Source organism: Lepisma saccharinum, chromosome 13 (genome assembly GCF_977018435.1).
Source record: "Lepisma saccharinum chromosome 13, izLepSacc3.1, whole genome shotgun sequence".
NCBI classification, from domain to species: Eukaryota; Metazoa; Arthropoda; class Insecta; order Zygentoma; family Lepismatidae; genus Lepisma; species Lepisma saccharinum.
Genome location: NC_139241.1, coordinates 59,725,560 through 59,748,776, shown reverse-complemented (window position 1 = coordinate 59,748,776; position 23,217 = coordinate 59,725,560). Strand labels below are relative to the sequence as shown.

General features: G+C 38.9%; 1 protein-coding gene across 1 annotated transcript in view; it reads left to right on the top strand.

Annotated features, from left to right (window-relative positions):
* The first annotated feature begins 10,497 nt into the window (after positions 1-10,497).
* The window catches only part of LOC145997327 (fatty acid hydroxylase domain-containing protein 2), a 106,997-nt gene continuing 94,277 nt past the window's right edge, over positions 10,498-23,217 (top strand). Inside the window, exon 1 of the mRNA XM_083134245.1 lies at positions 10,498-10,692. The gene's annotated coding sequence lies outside the window, so the exon portion shown is untranslated. The remainder of the gene's footprint in view (positions 10,693-23,217) is intronic.

Genomic DNA, 23,217 nt, shown 5'->3' with positions numbered 1-23,217 from the left:
GTATGGTGAAGAGATGGTGTCACGAGTTTAATTGTGGGAGAGAGTCATGTGAGGATGAACATGCAGGTGGAGCACCAAAAACTGTCATGACGACCGAAAACATTAACAATGTCCGCGATATCGTGCTGAAGGATCGTCGAGTCACTATCCGTCATGTTGCTGAGATATGTGGCCTGTCATATGGCACTGTGCAAAACATGATTACCCGGAAATTGCAAATGAAAAAAATTGTTGCAAGATGGGTCCCTCGAAACCTCACCCCAGATCAGAAGCGCACCCGAGTGCTCATCAGTCAAGAACGTCTTGACAAGTTTCGTGCTGATATAGACGATTTCCTTGTCCGATTTGTAACTATGTATGAAACATGGGTCCATCACTTCGACCCAGAAACAAAATCACAAAGTATGGAGTGGAAACACCCACATTCTCCACCAACGAAGAAGTTCAAGGTGCAAACGTCAGCCAGGAAGGTGATGGCCTCAATTTTCTGGGACTGCAAGGGTGTCCTTCTTGTGGACTATCTACAAAGAGGCCAAACCATCACTGGCACATACTACAGTGACCTAATCAAGAAATTACCTGATTCCATCAAGAAAAAGAGGCGGGGGATGTTGACTCGCGGTGCGCTCCTTCACCAGTACAATGCACCTGTCCACACCTAACACATTGCGAGGGCCACTATCGCAGATGCATCGTTCGAATTGTTGTCCCACCCATCCTATTCCCCAGATTTGGCTCCCAGTGATTTCCATTTGTCCAAACATTTAAAAAATGACATTCGTGAGCAAAAATTTTCTGATTCTGAGGTGATAAGGGCTGTGGATTCGTGGTTGGAGGACCAGCCGGAAGAATTTTTTTTGCAAGCTATCCAGGCGTTGGAGCACCGATGGGTAAAGTGCATTGGAGTTGCAGGGGAGTATGTTGAAAAATAATTAAAAAATTGAAACCCTATAGGCACTCTTTCTATGTTAGGGTCAGAGCAACCTGATCGCCCCTCGTATATACTGTTATTTACAAAACGACCTCCAGGGCTGAAACTAATCAAGTGAGCTTCAAAATGCCATTTTTGTTATTTTAGAGATGACACCTCCTCTACACACTTGAATCAGTGAAGAGGAGTGGTTTCTTGCCTTCTGTCAGCCTAGAAATTAGTACAGAATTATTACAGAAATTTCTCTGCAAATGAAGATCAGTGTCGCTGTGCATGTTTACCACACAAGCAAATTTACTAATGGAGGAGAAAGTTCTACAATGGCCTCAGTTTGCAGGCAGATAGATGGGTGGAAAGGCCTTCGCGCTGGCTTATATGTGGCTGCACGTGGACCCCAAAGACTTATTTCTTCTTCGCACACAGGCTCTCACTCAAAGTTGAAAATTTATGTAGATCAGCAAAGATCCGTGACAAAACACAGCAAACTTGTGCAACCCTACCTAAAGAAATCTACTAGATAAGAAATAGAAACAAATTAAGGTTTTCATTTAATTCTTCGTGTCTGCAATGTGTTCACATGTACACATAAGAAGGTTTCGATTTCCAGGGTGGGTGAACTCTGGTGGGAATTTTCCCCTCCTTGTCCCTGCATGGAGCGGCTCTGTGGTTTATCTTACCTCTAATAAATGTGTACCAAGAGGCAACTTGTTGGGAGTAAAGGTGGCCAGAGTGTAGTGCTGATCACATCACTTTCACAAGGCCGAGATCATGAATGTGGACCCCCACCTCTGTATCCTCCTCCCTGTGTCCCTTCATGGAATGGTGCAATGAGTATGGAGAAGAGTCCGAAGCTGTGGGGGAGTGTTTGCATGTGAGATTCCAGTGTACCTGGATTGGATTTTATAAATTTACACAGAGATCTAAGATGTGAGGCCTAAAGTTGGCTTGTTATCTCAGTGGTAGAGCATTGGCAAGTAATATCAAAACCATTAAATACTGGTTGAGCCATAATTATTACAAAACCTTTCAGCACATTGTGGAAGTGTACAGTTTAATTTTCTTTTTCTGAACTGGCATTTGATCTGTAACATGATGAAGCAATCTGAATGTATTCTCTAGGCGAGAGTTACCGACAAGGAAGGGGTGTGATATATTTTCATGTAATTGAGTCTCATATAGCCCATTTGGCTTGGAATGATCTGAGTCGGACCCTGTGGCCGAGTGGTAAGCACATCACGCTGCGATGCCAAGGGTCCCGGGTTGGAATCCTGCTCGGGCTTGGTTGTTTGTGAATGTCCATTCATCAATTTCATCCCCATCTTCGCATATTAGCCAAGAGGCACAAAACTCGAAGTAAAATAAACTAAATCAATCAATCAATTAGAATGATCTGACAGATGAGATAAAAGTTTGCTCATGTGATTTGTTATGTTAGGTGGAGGAAACTATTGGAAGAACTAAACTATTAGTGCATGGTCCATGCCATTGTTGTGGTTATAGATGTAAACAATGGCCAACCTCTGTGGCAGAGCAGTTAGCACAGTGCACTATGATGCCAGGGATCCCAGGTTCAAAGCCTGGACTGGGCATGGGTGTTAAATAAAACTGGAGCAAAGTTTGAAATCAGTCAGGATGATCTCTGGCATTTGAAGATAAATATTAGAAGCACGCAAAGGATTGGAAATTAACTATGCCATAATTTGTAATGCATCAACACAATAACTATTATTAAGCCTTATAAAAATAATGTGATTGGGCAAATGAAGCAAGTGTCAGCTGACTGTGCCAGTCTTGTTAATTTTACATGGATAGGCTACGTACCGACTGACACCGTAAATTCATTCATTTTCTCTGTGTGGTCCACAAAGTATGAATAATATTTTGGTCAGGTATATCGGGCAACAACAAAGAAAAATGAGTTTCAGAGATTTCATTGCAACATCTTTTCTCTTGTTAGTTGATTTGCATATAATGCCTTAAGGTTTGGTAAATCAACATTCACACAACTTTTAAAGTGGGCCTACCCGATAGCATATTGGTAATGCTGTCCCCTTGTAATCAAGGGGTCTGAGGTTTGATACCTGGTGTAGGTATGTACTGGTTTGGAACCCACTTTAAATTATAAATCCAGTCCCGGTTAAACTTTTTTGTCCATAAAGTGGACTTCAAAAACGAACATAGAAAATGGCTTTAGCATCTTTATATGTAGATGAACAAGACTGATAGCAGTGTATCATCTGCTACGTTCACTGGTACTATCATCTGAGAATGTGTGCTTTCAACAACTGGCCAACAATGGTGATTCTCATTGGATTGTTGCAGTGCCTGCTGTATCTCAGAATGAAACCTGTTCAGATGAATGCTTCCTCTGTCACGATTCATGTCTGAACCTGCCAATGCCCCATGCTAGACTGATTGCAAGTCCTGCATCTGCCTAAGCATGTGACATGTTGCTGCATGCATGCCTGCTTGTAAACAGTGTTACCAACTCATATTGGTAGTTACAATATGTCACCCTGTATATGCTGATAGTGTATAAGTAAAATATAGAAAATGAAAAAGATACCATTAAAATCAGAAAAAAATGAGTAATTGGCGAACTAATTTATATAAGTGACTAAGGGCTTGTTTTTCAATAGACGGTTAAGGCTCATGTTAGCACGTAACTGGATGTTTGTGAAAATTTTTCAATGTACAGTTAGCTCGTAACTGGAACTCTGGTGGCAATTATCTTTACTGCTACTTCCTCTTGCAGTTACCAGCCTAACTGGAAGTTACAAAGCAACATGGAGATATCAGTTCCACACTTGACAACTTCACCATCAGATTAAACAAGATGCGATTTACTAAAAACGTTAACCTATTTTGTTTGGCAGAACTCAACTAATGTCCAAGCAAACAGGAAATTAAGCAGCATGCTTGCTAGAGTTCGCTTGACGAGTTAGTGTTGGAAAATTTGCGATACGAATACCTACTCTACGAGGCATATCAATCTCTGAGGTAATTTGGCGCAGTGGTTAGAGGCACCATCCTCCGGAGCTTGTTGCATTTTATGATAAGGGTTTGAATCCTGGCCCTGGGTTTTTTTTTTTTTTTTCAGGTTATTCACTTCAGGCTTTGTAAATTTTAAAATTATTTTTACTCTTTATATAATTTCATATTTTTTAGAAGTTTACCTACAAAGCATTCCCACTAAAAGGTTCTTTTCCTTCTCGAGCAACAAACATTGCACAGAGATGGTGTGTTTAGACTTCCTCGAGCTTCTTCTGCAAGAAAGTATGTATGCTTGTGCCCCGCAACAGCATTTGAGATATATAATTAGCCATTATTGAAGGTAAAGGTAAAGTGCTTCCCTGTGCTTAGCACCACGCCATGATAGCCATTATTGAAAGAAAGCCAAATTTGTAGGGATTGCTTTCATTAAATTTATTTCATAATCATACAGAATAGATACACAGCCATTATATAATTTGTTTCCAATGCAGAAACGTTCTTGGTAGTTCATAAGGGCTTGTAGCTCTACATTTAAACACCAGGCTGTGTGCCAGTCAATGCATTTTGAAACTATACTAACAGATGGTGCGCAGATCGATTTCCTGTAATTTCCGTTCTTCAGAATTGCCAACACACTGTCTTTGAGAACAAACTATGGATTAGTTAACTGCCAGTTACTTTCACATTGAAAAACTCTGTGCTGGTTAAGACTGGCTGTTATCTCCAACTGACAGTTAACAGACAGATCAACAGGACATTGAAAAACCGACCCTAAACAGTGTACAAACTAAGAAAAATTACTGTTTTAAGATGGATGGTTGTGAAATAATAATTAATAAAAGATATATTACAAGGAGACTAAGTGCAACTGGATTACACTTTGAATATGTCTGTCATCAATGAAAGTGTCAGATCACTTCTTGACAATTGGTAGCATGCCGACCTCCGGTGGTGGCATGGTTAGCACACTGTGCTACATTGCCAGGGATCCCAAATTTGAATCCCATACTGGGCATGGGTGTTCTTTGTGAGTGCCCCTTCATGAATTTCATCATATCATATCTCATCTTCACGATTAGCCAAAAGTGGCAGAAAAAGCAAAGTAAAATAAACAAAATCAATCAAATAACAATTAGTAGCACCTACTTTCACACACAGATGTAACTTGGTGGGGCAAAGGGGTCACTTGCCCCCTCCCCCAAATTCCAAGGTTATTAAATTAAAAAGTTGTTCGTTAGCGTCCTGCAAGCTGAAGAGTATTTTCTTATGATTTAGCTAATATAACAGTTATTTAGTAAAATAGTCCTGGATGCCATTGTTATGGGATGGGAACTTTGTTGATTCTGCTCCCTAAAATTAAGTCCCAAGTTTGACTCTGCCTCCCCCCAGGTTATGCCCATGCTATCACATATATTTGTTTATTACTTTTTTTGCTATTGCTATTTGAGATGAAAATAGAGGGTGCGAGTACCCCTGTTACATCACACACATGGTAAGGTGAAAGTAAGAATGAGTGTGGGTATATGTTAGTAGATATACAGGGTGGGCCAAAAGTCCCTTACCACCCCTTGTAAAAATCGTTTTAGTGGAAATTGATGAATAACAACCATGTGTGACCACATTAGGCCTAGGGGGAAGTCATAAGGTGGGGGTGCCCTTGACGGCGGCCATCTTGAAAGCCGCCATCTTGGATACAAGTCCAGTTTTGTAAATGGGAAGGTAGGCATGCGATACATGATTATAGGCTAGAATTTGATAAGGAAAACAATGGTGAAGTCGTAATGTTGAAATCTTCATTTGTTAAAAAGTTACAGGCATTCAAATGTTGGAATCACACTTTTATATATGGTGCTCTACGTGAGCGTCCTCCAGCACCACACACATGTGTAGTCGTTCACCCCAATTGTCCATGACCCTGCTAAGTGTGTCAGGTAAAATATCAGCACAGGCTGCAAAGATCCTTTCTTCCAGGTGAGCAACATTCCTGATCATCTCGGCGTATACCTTGGCCTTTAAATGACCCCACAAATAAAAATCGAATGGAGTCAGATCGGGTGAACATGCCGGCCACTCAATGGGACCACGACGCCCGATCCACCATCCAGGAAATTGTTCATGCAGATAATCACGGACGTTTAATCCATAATGGGGAGGTGCACCATCCTGTTGGAAAAATAAGGTAAATGTGCCATCCTCGGACAACACGGATGGCAGGATGAGATCACGCAACATTGCCAAATAATGATCAGCATTAAGGTTACCAGGAATGACTAATGGACCAATTAGTTTGGTACCCCATAGGCCGCACCACACCATAACTTTACCAGCTCCTACCAATTTACAGGGGTCAACCCAGTGAGAATTGGTAGCGGACCAATAGCGACAGTTTTGTTTGTTCACCTCTCCTTGCACATAAAAATTCGCTTCGTCGGAAAACAGGATTTTTGAGGCGAATGTGAGATATGCTTCAAGTTGGGCAACTGCCCAGTCACAGAATTCCAGGCGTCGATCTGGGTCGTCTTCTGATAAATAATGTTGAAGTTGCAATTTGTACGGATGCCAATTGTTTTTCTTTAGGATATGTCTGACGGATGTACGGCTGACACCACATGCCGCTGAGAGGCGATGAGTACTGTGGTGTGGTGATGTTGCAACAGATGCCAACACTGCTATGGTTGTGCCTTCGTCTGTTGCAGTAGTGGGTCTTCCAGACCTGGGTTTGTCCGCTACTGAACCAATATCCATGAATTTCTGGAAGAGGTTGGCAACACTCACATGAGACACAGGATGTTGATCTGGGTGCCATTCATTAAATTCAGCTGCTACAACCCTTGCACTCCTTCCACCCCATGCCCTTATTAACTCTTTCCTCTCCTCTGTGGTTAGTGGCATGATTTAGGCACCTGCAACAAATAAAAAATGAAGGTGTGATTCCAACATTTGAATGCCTGTACCTTTTTAACAAATGAAGATTTCAACATTACGACTTCACCATTGTTTTCCTTATCAAATTCTAGCCTATAATCATGTATCGCATGCCTACCTTCCCATTTACAAAACTGGACTTGTATCCAAGATGGCAGCTTTCAAGATGGCCGCCGTCAAGGGCACTCCCACCGTATGACTTCCCCCTAGGCCTAATGTGGTCACACATGGTTGTTATTCATCAATTTCCACTAAAACGATTTTTACAAGGTGGTAAGGGACTTTTGGCCCACCCTGTAGATAATACTATGCACCATGATATTGAGAGAACCACAGTCTGATGATATTTAAACCACCACTGCAAGCAGTGGAATTATAAACAACCCAGGATCACTTTTAAACATGCAATGTACTGTGGAAAATAAAATATTTTCATTTTTGGAGAGGACTACTAATAACAGGGTGCAAGTTATGCATTGCACACATATAGGGAAAATGACTAACAGCTTTCAGGCTTTTGTGCTAGTCAAGTAGCATTTATTTATTGATGACGGGGATACTACTTGTACTCGTGCCACTAGCTAAAAGATGATAAGACAGTCCCATTATCACAAGGGAACTTCATGCTTGGGTTAAAGTTTAAGATGTTATTCTAATCAATTAGAAGGGACTCTGTGTTACTCTAATGTTTTTATTTCAGAAAATAACATTAAAATACACATTCGAAGTAGCTTTTCATTGGACAAGGCTAAATCAGGTCACTGGTACAAGTGCCATTGGGTTTATTAAGATGAATGATGGGACAAACACAATGATACACATATCCCTTCTGCCGGTGTAACACGGGACTTAGGTCCATCCTAACTTCCCAATTGACTTTGAGCTTCCTTACTTAAAGATTGTGTGAGAGCTTTCTCTTTTTCGGTTTCTGACAGAATTGGAAACCATCTTTAAATTCATCCTTGATATCATAGAACTACCAATCAGAATTGAGGAACACATTGACCAACTGAATTAGGAAAAAGAAGATGACCAATAGATGTTTGACTGTTTAATTCAAGGCAGCTTTTTCCTTACTGTGATTCTGATATTTTATTTTCACAACCGACACATACTATTTTCAAGTGGTTGTAACAAATAGACTATGCTGTGCGTTGCACTGCAGTAAATAAATATCTTAGTGTTGTAATGATATATAAAGTACGAATTTTAATTATTGCATCATGGCCATCAAAGTAAATCTCAGAATAAGTATTTTATAACCAAAGAAATGTCAATAAATGTAATGTAAATATTATAGCTTAATTTAAATGCCACGGTTTTCACATTTTGAATATTATTGTGAAGTTTATGTAACTTATTTGACTAGTGCATATTGGGAAATTAATTTATAAACTGTACAAAGAAGGGATTCATTAGAAGATGCAACTTCTATCGTACTATGCAGGTAATGCAACTTTTACTATAGTGGAACAACAGGCAAAAGAGCATATGCAGACCTGTGACTACTGTGTATCCTATTCCCATGTGGAGGGGCAGAGTGGAGCATGCTTCCTTATGGCCCGAGTTCAACCGATGGAGGGGAAAGTGCACAGAGACTTTTGGCCAAAGGTTCTTTTCGTTGTGGTCGTTGTATAGCAGGCTACATATGCTGCAACAGTGCTAACGTTATTCTCTTATTCTTTTGGAGAAAACATTATTTTTAACGTTCTCTTATTCTTTTTGGAGAAAACATTATTTTTCCTTATCTTCAGCAGTTATTAGTATCTAATCTTGGGGAGTGGTATATCATGTTCGTACAGCTGCCATTTTTAAGACCGCATTCTTAAGGATTGTCTGAGACCCCTCTCCCTGTGTTCGCAAAATGAAGATGTAAAAATATATGATAGTTTCATATATACCGAATATCAGATAAGGTGTGTGAGAAGACCACCTTTAAGGTGGGTTGATTTGGTGGAAGAGGACCTGAGTGTGCTGGGAATTAGGAGTTGGAGAAGGAAGGCTGTGAATAGAGATGGATGGCGGAAGATTCTGAAGGATGTCAGGGTCTGTGATGGACTGTAGTGCCAGGAAAGAAGAAGAAGTTGCCTGTCAAAGGTAAATCGGCAAGTGAGGACATACGTAAGTACCATGTGAGTGTGAGTCTGTCTTTACTCAGGATCTGAACGTGAGATCTCTTGCTTCATAGTACAAAACACTGGCTGGTTCTAAACTAATCATGCACATAGAAAAACTGGCTCTCCTTAAAAAATAATGTTATTCCATATCTTGCCCATTTGTTTCAACTCTAGAGTTGCCCACTTATATCTAAAGTGTCTATCATTGCCTTATGTGACATGCCTTTCCTGCCCAATTATGCTAAGTACAACTACAAAGATGGGTGATGATTAGATGTGTTGGGCACGGGAAAACAGGTTATATTTCTTGATCAGCAGTTTATTCAGAATTTTTCGCAAGGGGTAGGTGTAAAAGATTTTGAGTGTCAAATTCGTCATAAAATTGGCCTTTGTGAAAACTTTTAGGAACTGAGTAGGAAATTAAGGTGGATAAAGCCCAGTTGTTCCCAAAGAAACCCACATGTCCCTGCAGTCAGCCAATGAGATGATAGGATGGAATTGTACTTGACTTTATTCACATTTTTGCTTCAGTTGTGCAAAGCCAAGGGAGGTAAATATTGGTGGGGTACACACACCACGGACCTCCAGAAAAAAATGGTTGCCCCCTCCCCCCTTCCTGTTTCTGAGTAAAGTATTTTGACTATGACATTATTATTATTTACAGTATTAACTTCTGAACTTAAGAAATTAGAAAATGTTTTGTCTGCCCCCCCCTTTCCTCCACGTCTATTTTCCAATGGTTGTGGGTTTTAGGTAAGAACAAATTTGATATGGGCTGCTGTACAGTCAGAGCCAAATATAATATATACACTCACCTCACTTAATTTGCTATTTTATTCATTTTTATCAAATGTCAGTCGAACTTCCCCTTGGACAAAAATGCTGCAGAAGCGAATTGTGGCACTATTAAGTAAGGCGAGTGCACATCACCATTATCAATTCATTTTGTTTTATCAGAGTATATCCAACGGCAAAAGAAAAGACATTTTCCACCATGATTTTAATTCTGTTTTCAACAATGCGATGATCATGAATTGAAATAAGAACATTGCTTTGCATCAACCGAATTCTATTCCTTAAAACAACACAGGGTGTGTAATGACAATGAAAATAGTGATGGACAATTTAGTACTATTATTTTTGCCGTTGAGTGTACCGCCGTTCAGTTAACAACATCCTTTCCAAAATTCTGGGCATGCCACTGAATACAAGTTTGGAAGATTGAAACAGAGACGTCAAAGAAGAGAAGGACTAGGATCCTCCTGTGCCAGTATAATTTAATTTCTCATGCTTTCTGGAATCACGACTTTTCATTAATACGCAAAAATTATTGAATATTGCGCATACAATTAATTCATTCACTGCATTTTCTGCACGTTTAAAAAAATAAACAACATTCATCGTGTTTCCATTCCAGAGAGAACAATAGTAGCTTTCTTTCAACATCGCCCGATGCGCACTATTATTTTTTCTGCAGACTGTACGTCACCGCACAACGGACCGTGATCGTCGTTTGTTTTGGTAGGCTGTTTCGCTCGTTGGCCATACTATAAGGTGTGTACATAGAAGTTCGTCTGATGTGTACTGAAGAATGTAAATAGACGTCTGTCACCTAGTTTTAAATCGATAAAAGATGGAATAAACAGTGTTTCATCATAAAGTTATTGTTTTGGATAACAGTCATAATAAGACTATTATAGGAACTAGAACTAACCGTTTCTACCGGTACGTAAATTATGAAAATACAAATACTAGTGGTATTTACATCATTGTGTGATTTGTGTAAATGTCATAGATGCACTGCTTGTCAGTAGTTGTAAATTATATCTCTAAAGAGCAAACCAAGTGGGTAATTTTATGACATAGAGTTACTTCCAAACTATTTGTTCAGATGTTAAAATGCACATGCAGGAACCACAGCTTGTTTCGTGCTCGTGAATGTATCGTTTTAAATCCGATGAACCCTTTTTTAGACTAACTACGTCTTTAGTCCATTTCAAGTGTTACGCAAGGCTGATGTTATTAAAGAGATATACGCTGTTTCAGCTTCTATATTAAATATTAGGTAATTAATGTTATGCGCTACTACTGGATTTGATTGAATTTTGTTTCTTTGCATAACAAGTACACGATATTGTATAAATTGTCATATTGTACGAATCTGTAACTTTATCATACGCACATAACTGAAATTGACTATTCTTTACAGAAACTACGTATTTTTTGCTTCTAAATTGAGAGACAGCGATAAAGTCAATTTACATATCTGTAAAGAAGTCATTTGTCAGTCGTCACACGCTATGCAAATGGATATAATCCTACCATTAAATATGCAATTTTGGAACATTATATTAAAATATGTGAGCAGTGAACATATTGGTGAACATGTAAGATTAACATTCTTACATGGATATTCTTATGATTACCATAGAAAATTCATGTCAACCCTGAAAAGTATATGTAGAGCTATTATTCACTTTTATGATACTACTTGTGGATAAACATGTAAAATTTATGTTTTTGATTGGTGGTGGGAGTTTAGTCTTTTGCATGGGGATTATATTTTAAGACAATAAGTAACAAGAAAACCGATTAACCGAGGTTTATATGTCGGAACTTTTATATATCATTACATTTTTCTGTTGTACATTATACAAATTATTTACATACGTATATGCACATGAACAAGTTCTTCCATAGCATAATGGTTAGCTCTTTCGTCTTTGGTGAAAGTGGTCCAAAGTTCAGTTCCCAGTGGGATCTTCAAAATTTTGGTATTGATTCAGCATCCTGAGGGTAATTGGGGAGCTACTTGAAAGCAATAATAGCAGACTATGGTCTGAAAAGCCAGAGAACAGGAACAGTTATGGTACTCAATGCATCACCAATGAAAAGCCACTTGGCAGGCCTTGGTCCTCAATGGACTGTTAGTTCCACAAAGTTCAGTTTTTATTCATACACACACACATTCCCCCCTCTGGATACTTGTGTCCCCATCTCTGCTTGATAAATTTTATCCCTGGAGGGGAATGTTATTTGGGGGGACATATTATTGGCAATTTTGTTACTTTTTCCGGGGCCGTCGACCCACTGTACCTCCTCGAGAATTACGTCTATTTACTTTCAATCTACAGATTTCAACGTTTTACGTAATATAAAAATGGTTCCAGCGTTAGGAAACCACAAATAACGGAGATATTTGATCGCAAAGTATGACCCACGTTAGCACAAGAAACTCCTATTCTGGACTACTATCGCTCATTTTTCCCATAAAAAATTCCCAAACAGCAGCAAAACTAACACTCCTGGCATATCCTGACATTACTACGACCCCAAATTTTAACTATGTTTGCCTAACCTAACCTTGTCGTGCATGGTTCGTGGGGCTATCCGTGAATGGTTTGTGCGATTACCCGTGCATGACATCAGCGCGAAATTTTAACTGCAGATTCGTGATTACGAGGCCTAAATTATTGACTGCGAAAAAAGAGAAAAATTGGGGAATCGTCCGGTATTGTAAAATCATGCCACAACCATTTCCAATTCGAACGAGAATATATAATTTTAAAAAGTACTAACCTTAAAACAATGCACTTTCTGCTACGTGGTTGCCCGGCCGAAGAATGCCACGATACTGAAAATCTCGATACATTCCCCAATATGCATTTTCAATGAATAGCACTTACCACACTATAAACGCACGCCCACCTTGCAAACCAAATCCCAGTATCATGTGACATGAACCGAAACATCATCTGCAGTAAATCTCGCACGGCTTGGCGTAACACCAGGATTGCCAACCTTCAATCTCAGATATTTCCAACATGGCTCCAAGTTACAAAACACAAATAACGTAACAACATGTTCCTTCATATCACATGCAGATGGCAACAATAAAAATGACGTCATAAATAGTCCCATCAAAAAAACTCTCATTACTCCACTAGAATACATCTCCTAAAGCTAAAAACAACACAAATCGTTTGTAAAGAACATAATCTTCATAGCCCTAAATGACACAAAAATCATCACCTTATCGCAGGGGTATGGAGTGTCGACGGTACCCTTTTTCCTACTTTGCCATTCAGTTGCAACACTTTTATGTCAGACAACTGGAAGCTCCATTTGGTGAATACAGATATGGCTTCAGTCGCTGCTCTATTCTCGGAACAAGTGACACGGGTTGAAGACCACCTCCCCTCTTCCCTTTCCTTTGCCCACAGAATTTGGCAGGAAGATGCCACCCCGATGAATGTGAAAGTTACAAATAAGTTGTCATGTGCCTCTAACTTGCCACCACAGAACGTCTGTATTTGTATGAGTGGAACAGTAGTACACGAAGATAGCATGGCCTCCCGATGGTGCAGTGGTAGCATCGTCACCTTGTATTCAAGGGGTCCCAGGTTTGATACCCGGTGCAAGCAGATAGTGGTTCAAATTCCACTTGAAACTGTAGGTCCAGTCCAGTTCGAACTAACCTTACTGTGCATAATGTGGACTTTAAAAACACCAAATCAAATCAACGAAGATAGCCTACATGCAATTTTGGACGTGAGCGGGATTGCCCTTTACGAAGTTGTTTTTTTAAAGAACCGTGTGCTTTTTCTTTATTTTTTAGAACAATGAGCTAGATTTCATTGCGAAGCTAGAATGTTAGTGAAATTAGTGTGCATTGCGAGTTCCAGACTGTGCAATATCAGGAATCTGCCTTCAAAATGAACAAAATCAGATAAAGCTTGTGGCCTTGTTGACTGTGTTGATCAGTTCCTTTTGATTGTTGGCTGCCCGTAAAATATTTAACAAATGGAAAAATTATACTGCCGTAGCTTGATGTATCTAGTGGTGAAGTTAATCTTTTAACATCACTGAATTAAAACATGTGGGTGAGTTGGAAGTGGTATCCCTTGTTGGAAATATTTTTTGATAAAATATCATGATTAAAAATACAGAAGAATCTATATTGAATTCATTCTCTTGATCATTTTCATTACAACAATTGACCATGAAATTACGTACACAATGATTCGTGTTAGATACATAGTATAGTGGAAATTGCTATTGGCTTGTATTCAAGAAGTCCTGGAATAATTAGGCTTACTTGGGGGCCACTTGCTCACTTAACAAAGTTTCAGAATTAACAAGGTAATGGAACTTTTGTTAAGTTCCAGGGACCTGAGAAGCAAGTTAATGAGTAATTTTTATGATTTCGCATTGCAAAGTAGTCTTGGGTGCTATTTTTATGGGGTAGAAAACTTTTAGATTCTGTCCCTCCCCCACCCCTGCAAAGTTATGCCCAAATTCGAATCGGATCCCCAAAAGTCCAAAAGTTAGGTCCCAGATTAGATTTCTTGGGGTGATGTGTCAAAATCCCACTTTAAAAACTGTAGGCCAATCCCTGATTAGCTGTTCTGATCATATAGTGAAATTGGCTTTCTTTCTATCAAGATGCAAATTTAAAAAGTTTAAATTTTTTTTTTTAATGTAAAACAAAGTGTGCAGTGACCCCATTTACCATTTAAAGTTGTCGAGGTATCTCCTGCAAGGCATTTTCTCATGCTGTCTCTAGACAGTCAGTAGAATTTCCCTCCACTGGAAATTTCTTAAACACCCCACTGCACACACCCTACATACAATGAGTGCTGTGTGTCTGGAGGAATTTTCAACACCATTACGATTGCTTAACATTTTGACTGTTCCTCACATAATTTCTATTTGCAATGCTGTCATTTTGTGACTTAAGTCAGGGTGTGAAGTGCAGGGGATACTATCCTTCAATTTAGATAAATTTGCTTAAAACAACCTGTTGCTTATATTCATTGGCACCCACTTTAGACACAGTATGGATTTCGTCTTACCTGTCAGAGATCAAGAATACAGGAAACACAGCACACACAACAATAATAAAGTTTCGATGTTTTGCTTGACTTTATGTTGTTTTGGCTACATTTTCCATGTTGCCTGGCACTGTTAACATCAAATTGAGGGGTCTCCTCGATGGTGTAGTTGTATTGTTGTAAAGGCACAAGTGATTGATTCGGATTCCACTTTAAACTGTATGTCCAGTCCCGATTAGCCTTCCTGTGCATAAAGTGGACTTAAAACCCAAACTCAAACATCACATTGAATATGCCCCATTCTTGACCTATGAATTATTGTGTTTTGAAATTGTAAAGTGACAGTAAAATAATACATTACAGAATTTATTTCGGGAGATAATGAAGCAGGCTGCCTATGCTATTTTGCCTAACTTGAGCTGTATTATTATTGTTGTTGTTGAAGTATGGGTCCAGCATCCATGTGAAGCATGGTTTTTGTAATGTTTGTAGGAGGGCAAGGAAGTTATTTTAAAGTTTCAAAATGAGTGTGAATTAATATGGAGTTTTTAGAATGTGTACAAATTGATTTGAAGTCATGAGAAGTAGTAATAATGGGGCGAAATTTCATTGTGACTTGCAACTAGGAAGAACAGGCCAGGACTCTGCACTTTTATTACTCCCTATCCACAAAAGTCTGGTGAATCGAAGGTCTCGCCTTCCCCCTCTATTCATTTGATTTGGCCTCTGCAGATTTCTTTGTGTTGTCCAAGTTGAAATCCATTTCATCCTTGATGCTCTGAACCCCTCAAAAAAGTGAAATATTTTGCAAGTTTTATGAAGATTATGTTGTTTATGAACGTTTTCAGCTGTGTTTAGCTCGCGGAAATGTGTTATTGTGAAGTTAAGTATGTCTGTAACGTTAGCGTGAAGCAGAACAGCCCGATGGCTTTGTGCAAGTCAATATAGCACCAAACACCACATTCCACAACAGCAGCAGACAGAACGTTGCCTATTATAAAATAAAGTAAATCAAACATGAAAGGCTGAAAACTTATGAAACCAAAATCGAAGTGAAATTATCGTTAAGGGGTGTTAGATTTATTGGTGTTCATGATTTTACGTCATTAGTTTAGTAGTGTTAGGTTTAGTGCTGCTATCAGTATTCGATGTTTTCCTTAAATTTGATGGTGTGATCTTTTGCATGTGCATAAAACCAATTTTTACTAATAAAAAGTGCGGAAAGTACTCCCAAGATGGCAGGATTTAACTTATGTGGCTCGTATTTTGGGACCAAATATCTCTGTTATTTGTGTTTTTCGCATGCTGGAACCAATTTACATAAAACATCGAAATCAGTTAAATTAAATTCAATTTAATTCTCAAAGGGGTACAGTGGGTCATCGGCCCCAAATCCACTACGAAATGGCATTTTTGGTCAGTATGCTGATGGATGTGTGGTACATATTCTCCATCAGCTATTTTTATAAAGGGAATAGAAACTAATTCTGGGCATTCCCTGTGTGTGCATCATGGAACTTAAAGAACCATGTTTTGTATTGAGCATCATAACTCTTAGACCTGGCATTCATCTCTTCGATCTTTGTAAATCTGTTTCTTCCAAAGGAGTCAAATAGGTACTAGGTACACGAAACTAAGTAATGTAAATAAATAGTGATAGGTTAGGTTTTGAAAAAAAAAAGTTATGTAAATGTCATTGTTTATATTCATGGAAATCCATTTGTACTCAGTGCTGTAGGTCAGCCATTTTTTTTTTTCATCTTTGCAGATTTACAACCATCAAATGTATCATTTTCATATTCTGTTAACTCTTTTTTACCTAGTGGAGATAGTTTTAGTGTGAAAGTTTATGTTGTGTGGCTTCTCACATACAGATCTCATGTTTTGAATTACTTTCTCATGGAACCGTACATTCTTTGGATAGAGTGGTGAATTATGAAAACATCAAGTTCTGATCTTTTACCTGCATTGTACTACTTTTCGAGATAACTTATTTTCTTTGGCTGGTTTTCTTGGAACACTAATTGAATTAAATATATTTCTATTATCAGCTTTTGTAAATATAGGCTGCTTACTTTTGCAATCAGATGAAGGATGTTAATTTCTAGAGTGATCGTTTGACCTGTTACCACCCTTCTTGTTGCATTGCTCATGGAATGAAGGTGTATTAACATGCAAGATTTATATGTTGGTACATTAAAGCATTATAGAATGTTATGGAATTTTTAATGAAAATATCTACAAAACCTGGAAAAGCCCTGGAATTCAGTTCAGCAAAATGAGTGTGAAGTCGGAAGTCACCACTACTGTCGTTGTCTGTCTCTAGACTGATAGAAGTACACAATATTACAAAATAATACAGTAAATGTTACCATTAAGGTAAAGTTGCCCCTGCATATTGCACTGTGCCATGAAGGCACTTTTAGGGGATGTGGGGATAGAGCCCCACACATTCTCGAGCACCTACATTTTGGAGGTGATGCGATCAGCACCATGCTCCAGCTGCCTTTACCTGCAAGGTTGCCCCAGGGTGCCCATTGATTGAAGGCTGGGTGAGCCCCAGAGCCTCTTTATGTAGGGTACAAGGCTGGAAAAATTCACATAGATCACCCACCCTGTGAATTGAACCCGGATCTCCCTCATGGCAGTCAGATGCCCTACCTAATAGACAACCGTGGCTCCTAATGTTACCATGAAAGTGGTTTTTATTCTTGCTGCAGTGTTCGCCAGAACTTCGAGCTAACACTACCAAGATACACACACATGCAGCCTTATGTGGCTGGTCACTCTACACTAAAGTCATGTAAGCACTGGTGTACCCAAAGGATTGTTGATGGGGGAGGGTTCCTGAGCATTCCTAAAGAAACAAAAGTCTAGCGCTTGGAAAATATCAGGCTGACTTTTTTCAATAAGAAATTATATATTTGTATGTCTTCCATGTGAAAGCTATTAAAAATCCACATGGATCCACCACCAGAGTTGTAACAGCTTGCCAAATGATCTCTTTAATAGGTCACCAACTGCTGCATTTCCTCTTGAGTTTTGTTTCTAAGTCCAATTTATGCAAAGGTAGACTAGTAGGGATTGGACATACAGTTTAAAGTGGGATCCGAACCACTATGTGCCTCTGCCAGGTACTGGCAAGATCCCTTGATTTACAAGGCATCAGTGTAACCACTACTCCACTGCATTTGCATCCTTGACATGACTTGCTTGTTGAAAATAGAATATGTATAACTTTGTAGGATATAGAAATTTTTTCTCTTGTGTTATACCTCATAGTTGCTGGTGGTAATACTTAATGCAAACACAGCACTCACTTTAATAATAATAATAACAACAACAACAACATGCAACCCATCTTGTAAAAATTCCTTGCTCTGTGTATCATATCAGACAGTGTAGCAAGTGCTTGACAATGCTGTTGAAGCAACATTGCACTGAATGGTGCAAAGAGCACAGAGTTGCGACTCCATAGAAAATACAGTGAAGAAATTAGCAACTTAATGAGGAGCTATGTATATTCATCTTTCATAAATTAAGAAGGATGGACACACCAAGGAAATGGTGAACCAGGTTGATATCAGAAAATCTCATCATCCTTCATCTCCAGCAAAGGCTTCAAGACTATGGTTCTCTTGTTGCGCCTTTGGAATATGTAAATACATTTCTTTGTTATATTTGTATTCCTTTTCTCTTTGTTTTTCTGCATTTCTTCCTATGTTTAGAATCTATTTCTTCTTGCTTCTCTTTCGTTGATTATTTCTTTTGGTACATTTATCTTGTCTGTTTCATTTACCCATTTACTCTCACAAAAATATATTTTATTTTTATTTTTCCCCTCTATGTCGATTTCCTTATTTTTTTGTTCTTTGTCTCTCTCTGTCTCCTTTCATTTTCTCTATCACTCACACAGTTATATTTATTGTCTACTTCCCTCTTTCTCTGTGTCGTTCCCATACAGTGACGTGCTGTGACGTCAACACTTCAGGTAGCAGTCAGTGGCGTGCTCAAAGGGGGGGGGGGGGTTGGTGTCGGTCACACCCCTCCTCTTTTTAGGGCCCAGTATTCCTAAAAAATGAAGAATGTCAATAACAGGAAAAGATAGCAAAATGATGAATGAGTACTAAAAAAAAGTACACGTAATCGCCACCCACATTCCTAAATAAAAAACTATTTGATTTGACTCTAAGCCAGAGATCCTGGGTTCAAATCTCGGCTTGGCCATGGGTATTCTTTGTGTGTGTCCCTTCATTAATTTTATCATACCAAAAGTGGCAGAAAAGCGAAGTAAAATAAACCAAATCCAGCAATCAGTCAATGATTTTATTTTATTTTTGTTACTTTGCGTCGCTTTTTTGTCACATTTGGTTAATTGCAAAGATGATAGAATAAAATTAATGTAGGGAGAAACACAAAGAATACTCATTCCCAGGTCGGGGTTCGAACCCGGAACTCCTGATGTCGTAGCATGCTGTGATAACCACTCCCCCACGGTTGGTTGATTTGGTGTTTTTAAGTACACTTTGTGCACAGAAACAAAACAGGTAACAAAACACAACACACTTTTTTGTAGCTTCTTCAATGATATTAATTTGACTTTTTGAGTTCTGAGATACATTTTTCCAAATTATTTCATTATTCACTGCAACACATAGGACAAGAATGCACACTCATCACGATTTCGAATCCTGGCCTGGATTGTTCATATGTGGCCCCTTCATCAATTCCATCATATCATCACTCATCCTCCTTTTCGCGATAACCAAATGTGGCAGAAAAGCGAAGTAAAATAAACCAAACCAACAACAATATGAACGAGCGTTCTCTTGCCCAAATAAATACATCCGTATTTATGACTGTTAGAGGCCAAGAGTAGTATATTTAAATAAAACTACTAAAAAGAGAGTGAGAGAGAGCCTGAGCACATATTTGTAATTTAATCATTATATATTCCATATTTGAAAAATAAAAAGGAAGAAAGGATAACGTTATTGACTGCACATAACACATTCCCATTTCATAAATAATAAAACTACATCCCATATTATACATACGTACATGTTGTACAACGTGTAAAAGGTTGTGTAAATACAGAGAACATAAGTACTACAAAAAAATCTATGAGAAACCAATGCCCTATCTGTCCTATAGGAGATAGACTGGGGGTCCTGAAAGCCTGGGCTTTCAACTATTGTAGCAGGGGGCAAGGGAGGTAGAGGTACAGTTGGGAGCTGAGAAGACTGCGAGGCTGAGGAATGCAAAACTGGCCTGCCTGTTGTCGCCGTGTGCAGCCAGCACGTCTTCCTTTCAGGGTGGCAGCGGCATAAATAAAAAAGGCATGGTACGAAAACGCATTGCAAATGAATGGAACATATTACATAGTAACATGTGAAAGCAATACTAATAATGGAATAAAACTTCACAAATCAAACCAATCTGCTTCCAACGTGACTAAGAAAGTAAGGGTGTGTGCGTGCTTTTTGTGTATTTCCTAGCATCTTGTTAATGCTTCTTTCCTGGACATGGATCAATTAATTTTAACTTATGCAGGGTAGTACATTTTCTCCCTCGTTTGTATTTACATTTTGGTATGTAGCATCGCTTTTCTGCAACTTTCGGATTATGGAACATGAAGTTGTAATGTCTCAGCCCCAGTGATTCATCCACCAACTATGCCCTAACACCCAACACAATTTTTATAAAAGGAGAAATTTATGGTCATTTTGGCTCTAAGTATACCTTTTCACACCCCTAAACACGAACTTACACCCCTCAAATAAAAAAATTCTGAATAAACCTTTGCTCAACCCCCGAGCCGGCTTTCCCGCTTTTCGTTGCATGTTAATTCTAATGATAGTTAACCTTCAGCGACCCAGTTTACTAGATATAGTCTGCTCTATACATATACATTTACTTATACACACATGCCAGAACATTCATTCAATTTTTTAAACAATTTTTTTTCCGAAAACACGGAAGAAGCATGAATTCCTATGCTGTTGCTGGTCTTTGAGATGTCCCGTGGCTGACATCATCCGTGGAGATTCACAAATGGTTCCGAACACCAGACGGCACCTCACACTGTAAGTCCCGATTCCATTATCAGATTCTCACCTTTTCTTACAGGGACTTCTGCATGTCTGGCAACACTGAAAAATTGAACACCAAGTCGAAGCTTCCCTCCCCACACTTCCTCCCCGTTCACCCTGAACCTCACCCCACACTCTTCTCAGCTCCCAACTGTAGAAATATTAATTTTCCTTCAGGCGGCCATTTCTACCTGGAAACTGGTCAGGTGGAGGAAGAGCGAGCTAGGAAATCCAGCCAGCTTTGCCCGCAGATCACACCGATGGACGACAAGCACGTGGAAAAGAAAGTGTTGCATGTGAACTGTGGCTTTAAGAAGACAATAAATATTGTGATTTGAATATAATTCGAGATGTGAGATTGATTGATCTATTTCTGCTAGACTGGCTACTCCTCAGTGCACGTCCCTGTTTCCATATTCATATCTCTTCTACTTCCATTTAAAACATTTCTATGGGCACAGGAATTGAACACTGACCTCATGAACCTGGTGAAAGTTGTTTTGTTTGTAAAAAGTTTCCACATGTTGTTCAGTAGGAAACATTTCCTTCTCACAGAAATAAACTCAGCACGTGGCGTTCTTGCTCATTTTCATCACATTTTTAGAACAGTCAAAGCATGCTCGCTCAGCGTGTGCATGTACAAGTTATATTGTTTTTTCCGAACAAGTGAATTTTGAAGCCACAGTGCATGCACATTATCTGCAACGCCGAACAAACCAGCCTCCTAGCACTTGCGTTAATGAGAGAACAGACATTAATGCATCACACGAAAATCGAGTTAGGGAACGATACAACGCACTTCACAGTGTTCGTGCAAGGACTTAAGAAACGGCCAATGGCCAGAACTTGTTTAACGCATTAAACTAGTGCGACTATTTTACATTGATCCATACATAACGTCAAACAATTTTCCATTACGTATTACTCTTCAGAACCCAGCCTTTTTGAGCAGGGTTGTTAACGGAACTCAGTAAGTGGAAGTTGGTTGGTTTGGGACCGCAAAGAACCAGTTTTTCTTGAAAACATGAAAATCGAAATCAAATGCACCCGCCGCTTTATGAGATTCCCAAACAGGTTCCATTTGGTTTGGTTCTCTGCGGAAATAGTAAGTAGGCATGGCACGTATTGAAGCAGTACTGCTTTCTTTGTCAAAGACTAATTGACTCTCCTGACCCTTCCGTTGAGCGCTCATGGATGTATGCTTTTAGTTTCTGAAAATCTTACATTGCTTGCATATTTTGTAGTAAAATAGAGAAAATATATGTTATAAGCCTAATAAATGGAATGTTTGTGTTTAAGCTGATTATATTCAAAATTATTACTTGACAATGGGCTGTTTAAAAGTAATATTTTAACAGACATAAATAAATGTAACCAATTCATTTTAAAGCTTCGAAGATAAGCAAAATATACTATAGAGTCAACCCAGGGTGGGGATGGAATACTGTGTTGGAGAGGTAACGATTCAACTCCACATGAAGTAACACTTTGTGCCAGTGACCTTTAGGCATTATCTATTAAGTAGAAGGAACTTTCTCCCGATATAAGAGCATTTTAACGCAAACACTGAACATTTACTATACTAATGTTAATATAAATTGGTAGGTGCACATGTTACAATCTCAAGTTTACTGCCTATTTTGGAGCCTTTTTTATTTTATAGTTACTTCTGGTGTCTTATTTTCACCATTTATGTCTACTAGCCTGCCTATTTCACAGAACTTTAGTGTGTATCTATGAATCCAACCTCTAATGATTACTGATCATTCATTTTTACTCCAGCGTTGTAATAATGTTTCACGGTTAGATTTTTTTTATCAAGACTGTTCACATACTTTTTCATTTTAGGTTTATTAACTGTATTATTTACTGCAACTTAAACAGTTTCACTTTGAAGGAGAATGCATATTGTATCTTCCTCACTTCATTCTTTGAATCAATTGAAACTATTAAATTAAATAATTGAATTAGGTCTTGTATATAGCAGTACATCAGCTGAACATGTCTCCAACTCCGACTATGGGGAGTTTTGATTAATCTTTCTTCCTTTTGCTGGACCCTCCTTTGGGTGCCATGATCCAGAACGGCCTCTTCATTGTCTCCAGTCACTAGAACCTTCGGGTCCTGGACACCACGACCTTCCACAGGGTCATCTGAAGATTCTGGAGACTGGGTGGCGGTAAGTGGCTCCACATGTAAATCCATTTCAGAAGGTCGCATGGACATCATGTGCATGTTTCGGGGTTTTGACACTAGGCCTTTAGGCAAGACTTTAAGGTTCTGGCATTCTGCGAGCTTCCGTAAGTTCAGCTTCCGCAAGATCT